At 35.6% G+C, this 6882-nt stretch overlaps 2 non-coding genes across 2 annotated transcripts; both read left to right on the forward strand.

Moving 5' to 3' along the window:
- Window positions 1–2366: 2366 nt before the first annotated feature.
- On the forward strand, window positions 2367–2485 carry LOC137056652 (5S ribosomal RNA). The gene has a single exon (XR_010900403.1). It is a non-coding gene; the product is annotated as a 5S ribosomal RNA (ribosomal RNA).
- Window positions 2486–2568: 83 nt separating this feature from the next.
- On the forward strand, window positions 2569–2687 carry LOC137059935 (5S ribosomal RNA). Its single transcript, XR_010901077.1, has one exon. It is a non-coding gene; the product is annotated as a 5S ribosomal RNA (ribosomal RNA).
- The last annotated feature ends 4195 nt before the right edge of the window (window positions 2688–6882 follow it).

The raw sequence follows: 6882 nt of genomic DNA on the forward strand, positions 1-6882 counted from the left end.
AAGCCTTCGACAGAGTGGAGCATGGGTTTTTATTTTCGATTTTGGAGCAGTTTGGTTTTGGGGAGAATTTTAAAAAGTGGTTAAAAATTTTATACAAAGATGTGTTAACAAAAGTAAAGTGTAATGGTTTTTTAACAGAGCCTTTCATTTTATCTAGATCAATAAGACAAGGATGCCCTCTATCAGCACAATTATACTCTCTAGTTGCAGAGCCTTTAGGGCTGATAGTTAAAAACTGTAAAGAAATAAAAGGAGAAGAGATAAATAGAGGAAAGGAGCTAAGCAAGATTTATCAATATGCGGATGACACCACAATAATAGTAGAAAATTTGCAGAGTGTTGAAAAAGTAATGGAGAAAGTTAATTGGTATTGTCGAGGGTCAGGAGCAAAGGTAAATCAAGAGAAAACTGGATATATGAGATTTGGGAGGGTTCCGGATTTAGCTGGATGTGTAAAGTTCACGGAAGTGCAGGAGATGAAGATTTTAGGGGTGGTTTTAGGGAAGAATGAAAAGAAAGCACAGGGCATTATGTGGGAGGAAATAGTGGAGGGGATGGAAAAAAGGTTGGTTTTTTGGAGAAACAGGTTTCTGAATCTAAAAGGAAAAGTTTTAATAATAAATGTTTTAATGTTATCAAAAATGTGGTATGTGTCGCATGTAGCTTCAGTGCCGCTGTGGGTGAGACAAAGAATGAAAAAAATTATATTGGATTTTTTATGGGATAAAAAACCCCCAAGAATTGCTTACAATACCTTGATTGGGCAGGCAGAGGAGGGAGGGATGGGACTAGTAGATCTAGAACAAAAGATTAAGAGCATGAGGGTAAAGGTGGTTAAGAAATATCTAGATGACGAAAATAAAGAGGATTGGAAGGAAATGATGGAGTTTTATTTGAATAAGTGTGGGAATTTAAAAATAGGAGACAATATTCTATGGATGAAATTGAAGAACTGGATGATAACAGGAATACCAGATTTTTACAAGGAAGTTCTAAGTGCTTGGGGGTCTTTTTTGGGAGAGATAGACTTCAAACCGTTTGGAAGGGAAACAATTCTAAATCAACCTTTGTTTTTAAACAAGAACATCGGGACACAAGGGAAGGAACTCTATATTAAGAAGTGGATAGATGTGGGCATTGTAAAAGTAAGAGACATTTTATATGAATTCAAAGAGGGATTTTTACCTGTGCAAGTAATCATAGATGCAATGGAAGAAGCAAAAGAGGAGTATAATGTGAAGGGTTTGAGAAAACAATATGAAGAAGTGAAAGGCAAAATCCCAGAAGATTGGTTCAAAATGATTCAAGGGGATGGGAATGGGGAAAACAAAATAGAAGTGGTGTTAAAAGTGAATGACAAAGAGGTGTGTTTTAAATCATGTAAAGTGAAAACGTTTTATCAGTATTTTATTATGTCTGTTTTTAAAAAGCCAAAAGTTAATGAACTCTGGTTAAAACATTTTGAGGGAATTCAGGATAAGGACATATGGAAGAACATGAGATGGGCTTTTTTGGATACTGAACTTGAAGTTTTGGATTACTTTATAAGACACAATGTTCTTTTTACTGGAATGAGATTGTGCAAATTGGGAATGGAGCCAGATGCTGTGTGCAAGGTTTGTTTAAGAGAGGATGAGGGGATTTTACATTTGTTTTTATATTGTGACAAACTGAAAGATTTTTTTCATAAAACCAAAGAAATGGTGAAGGATTTAAGAGGGAAGGAAGATGATTTTAATTGGAACACAATTTTAATGTTTGGAATGAATGAAAATGCAAACAAAAAGGTGATTAATTTATTGATTGTGTTAATGAAAAATGCAATATGGAAAAGGAGGAATGTGGCAAAAAAGAAAAATTATGTAGCAGATGTGTGGGGGGTGTTTAAAGGACTGGTGGAAAACTATGTGCAAACCTTGTTTAAATACTTTGAAATAGAGAAAAAACTGGATAATTTTTATAAGATCTTTAACATGGATGTGTTGGACATTTTCAAAAAATACAAAATAATGTGGCCAAAGAAAGAAGACTGTTAAAGCTGAAAAGTAAGCAGGACTTTTTAAGAATTTGTGGAGACTGTAAACATGCATATGTAATGTATAGAAGTTGAAGGTGATTAATGAATGTGTTTCTGTAATGATGAGAAATTTAAATAAAAAAATAAAAAAAAAATAAAAAAAAAGCACGCCCGATCTCGTCTGATCTCGGAAGCTAAGCAGGGTCGGGCCTGGTTAGTACTTGGATGGGAGACCGCCTGGGAATACCAGGTGCTGTAAGCATTTTTGCTAAATTAAAGAAAGAAAAAAAAAAAAAAAAAAAAAGAGTGTTTGAATGCCTTAAGTGGCCCAAATTTGGCAGCAGCTTTCGCTTACGGCCATACCACCCTGAGCATGCCCGATCTCGTCTGATCTCGGAAGCTAAGCAGGGTCGGGCCTGGTTAGTACTTGGATGGGAGACCGCCTGGGAATACCAGGTGCTGTAAGCATTTTTGCTAAATTAAAGAAAGAAAAAAAAAAAAAAAAAGAGTGTTTGAATGCCTTAAGTGGCCCAAATTTGGCAGCAGCTTTCGCTTACGGCCATACCACCCTGAGCACGCCCGATCTCGTCTGATCTCGGAAGCTAAGCAGGGTCGGGCCTGGTTAGTACTTGGATGGGAGACCGCCTGGGAATACCAGGTGCTGTAAGCATTTTTGCTAAATTAAAGAAAGAAGAAAAAAGAAAAAAGAAAAAAAAGAGTGTTTGAATGCCTTAAGTGGCCCAAATTTGGCAGCAGCTTTCGCTTACGGCCATACCACCCTGAGCAGTAGAGAGCAGGAAGTGAGTTGGCTGCAGTTGGAGAGGAAGGCTCTCCTCCATTTTGTTTTGTGTTTAAACATTATTTTGTTATATTACGCTAAACAAAGCATTTGATTTATTTATTGTTTACATTTTAACCCCAGACAGTTTTTACAACTGTTTGGGGTTGAGTTTTTTTGAGTTAAATTAACAAAGGACGGATATTATGGATAACGGAACCCAGCTGGAGAAAGGACATGAGGAAAAGGACAAGGAATCTGAAGGAGAGACTAACTTAATGGAAAGGACAATGGGAGAAGATAATGACAATCAAGACAATGAAACATGGGCAACTGTGGTATCAAGAAGGAAGAAACATGGTGTTGAAGTGGACAAAGGAAGGACTGAACAACAACAACGGAAGATACAAGGTAATGAAAAGGATCGTTTAAATGGAGAAATGAGACAAGAGAAAAGTAAAAAAGATGAAATGATGCATAAATTGAAAGGAAGAATGAGATACCAGAGAGAGTACAAAAAGGAAACAACGTTGACAATGAATGTGAAAAATCCTGAACAACTAACTGTGATGATGATAATCAAAGCTATAGAAGACAAAACTGGAATTGGGAAACTGTATGGACTGAGGAAGAAAACGGATTGGGAATATGAACTCACATTGGAGGAGGAGACAGACTGTGAGCTCTTGATAGATGGACTTTTAATAAACGGACAAATGTGCGAAATTAAAAAACTCTGTGCAACAGAGAGGATGGTTTCTTTTTTACATTTGCCAAACTATATAAAAGACGACAACATCCTGGAAAAACTGACAAGCTGGGGGGTGACACCGATTCTTCCCCTTAGAAGAAGGTATTATCCAGGCACAACAGTGGCAGATGGAACAAGGTTCCTAAGGGTTAAATTCCCAAAGGATGTTGCGTCACTGCCATACAGCACACGATTTGAAACGGAGGAAGGAGGTCAATTTTTCAGAGTAATTCATGATCAACAAGTAAAAACATGTAGAATATGTGTAAGTGTGGATCACGAAAAAAAGGATTGTCCTCTAATGGTGTGCAGGGAATGTCTGGAGCAGGGGCATTATGCGCGGGACTGCAAAGCCCCGCGGTGCCAAGGCTGCAGAAAGGCATTCCAGCAATGCCGATGTGACCTGGAGGAGGAGGAGGATGAGGGTGCAGGAGTGGGAACACAGGAGGAGACGGAAGGTACGGCAGATGAGCGTCTGGATGACTCACGGTGGCAGGCTCGGGGAGATGGAGGCGGAGGGGATGCAGAGGAGGAGGAGAGCATCAACACAGTGAACAGTGAGGAAAAGAATGAAGACGGGGAACGGGGAATGGAGGTGGAGGAGGGACCAAATAAAGAGGATATAAACTCGACTAAAAAAGACTTTTCAAAGGAACAGGAAGAGGAAGACACTGAGATGGACTACCAAAAAGGACAAGAAAAGGAAATGGCTGAAGACATGGGAATAAAATCGTTGACTAAGGTAAGAGAAGCGGAAAATGAAGAGAGTACATCTGGAATAGAAAGCAAAGACATAGAAAGACTGATTAAAAGTGTACCAAAAGGAGGGATAGACATTGATAAGGTTCTTATAAAACAAAAGAGAAGAAGAGAAGAAGTAAAGCAAAGGTTGGAGAGGAGGAGAGATAAGAAAAGAGAAGAAAGATTGGGATTTCTTGGATTGGATTGAATAGAATGAGGACTGGTGTTTGGGTTTTTTTTCTCTTTATTTCTGATGAGTACTTTATGTTTTGCATCGTTGAATGCAAGAGGTTTGACAAAATATCAGAAAATGGAGAAATTGATGTATTTGACCAAACAATGTGATGTATTATGCTTACAAGAAACTTTTTGGGAAGACCAAATAAGTGATGAAATGAGGAAATTATGGGATGGAGAAATGTATATGAATTGTGATTTGGAGAGAAAGAGGGGTGTGGCGATATTAATCAAAAGAGGGATTTTTGAGGAAAGTGACATAGATTACAAAGACACAAATGGTAGAATCATAATAGTTAAACTATTATATAAAGACAGAGAAATAAAACTGTGCAACATTCATGCACCAAATGAGGAAAGAGAAAAGTTTGAATTTTATAAAAGGTTAAATATTATAATGGAAAAACAAGACAATGTTTATGTGGTTGGGGATTTTAATACAGTGTTACAGAGAATCGATATAGATGATTCAATGATCTATAGAGCTGATAGAGGAAGGAATGAATTATATAATATAATGAGGAAGTATGATATGGTTGATGTGTGGAGAGAGAGAAATGGTTTAAAAAGAGATTATTCAAGAAGACAAATAGTTGGTAGAGACTTGAAGCAAAGTAGAATAGATTTATGTTTATGTAAGAGAAAAGAACTACACTATGTTTTAAAGGCATGTTATAAAAGTTATAGTGAAAGTGATCATGATTTTTTATGGATAACGATGGATTTTACCGAGATTATCAAAGGACAAGGAATATGGATGTTAAATACAGAACTTTTAAAAATGGAAATATACAGAACAGAAATAGAAAGTATATTACTTAATAGTGTGAATGATGAGATGTATGAAGAAGAAAAAGGATTTTGGTGGGATAGTTTGAAAAATAAAATAAAGAGGTTTTCGATAAACTTTTCTAAAAAAGTACAGAGAGTTAAAAGACTGACAGAAAATAAAGTTAAAAAAGAATGGGATGAAGAAATGAGAAAAATAACAGAGGGAGAGAAAAACATTGATAAGATAATAGAATTGCAAGAAAAATTGAGGAATATAGAGGAAGAAAAGTGTAAGGGGGCAATAATAAGAAGTAGAGCAAAGGATATAGTAGAAGGAGAAAGAAGTACTAAATATTTTTATGAATTAGAGAAAAATCGACAGAAATCAGATATAATTGCAAGTATTAATACACAAGATGGGAAAACAGTGAAAGACAAGGAAGGTATCTTAAAGGAAATTAAAACATTTTACAAAGACTTATTTACAGAAAATGAGTTCAGCGTAGAGGATGAGGAATTTTTATTAGAGAAAATTAAAATTAAAGTGAATAAGGAAGATAGAGACATGTGCGAGAGCGATGTTACAGAGATAGAAATAGAAACAGCAATAGCTCAGTTAAGAAGTGGGAAAAGCCCAGGAATAGACGGATTACCAAATGAATTTTATAAAGTTTTTAAAAATATCTTATGTCCTATTTTACATGAAATATATATTGATGTTTTAAAGAAAGGTGAATTAACACAAAGTATGAAGAAAGGAGTGGTAAAAATAATATACAAGAAAAAAGGGGATAAAGAAGATTTAAAAAACTACAGGCCGCTAAGCATGCTGAACACTGACTACAAAATATTAACTAAAGTATTAGCCAATAGACTGAAAGAAGTGGTACCAAATATAATTACAACTAATCAAGCATATGCGGTTTTAAATAGAGATATCACCGACATTACAAACAGTATTAGAGATCTGATATGGTACATGAGAGATACAAAAGAAACGGGTTATATAATAAGTGTAGATCTAGAAAAAGCATTCGATAGAGTAGAACATAAATATTTGATGGATGTAATGGAGAAGTTTGGATTTGGTGAGATTTTCATAAAATGGATAAAATGCATATATACAGACATTACAAGTTGTGTGAAAGTGAATGGGTTTTTAACTGAACATTTTAAAATAACAAGGTCGATAAGACAAGGTTGTCCCATGTCAGCATTGTTATACACGATAGTGGCTGAAACTCTAGGACTGGCAATAGAAGGGGAAAAAAATATTAAAGGAATATTAATAAAAGAAGAAGAAACTGAACATAAGATATATCAATATGCTGATGACACAACATTGTTTGTTAAAGATATTAAAAGTATAGAAAAAGCAATGGAGGTTTTGGGAAAATACTGCAGAGGAACAGGGGCTAAAGTCAATGAGGAAAAAACAACTTACATGAGAATTGGCAGAACGAATGAATTACCTGTTAAAATACCATTTAAAGAACAGAAGGGAAATATGAAAATTCTAGGAATTAGGGTTGGAGAAAATGAAAATGTGATCAGGAATTTGATATGGGAGGAGGTTTTAAAGGGAAT

The sequence above is a fragment of the Pseudorasbora parva genome, chromosome 2 (assembly GCF_024679245.1).
Source record: "Pseudorasbora parva isolate DD20220531a chromosome 2, ASM2467924v1, whole genome shotgun sequence".
Lineage (NCBI taxonomy): Eukaryota > Metazoa > Chordata > Actinopteri > Cypriniformes > Gobionidae > Pseudorasbora > Pseudorasbora parva.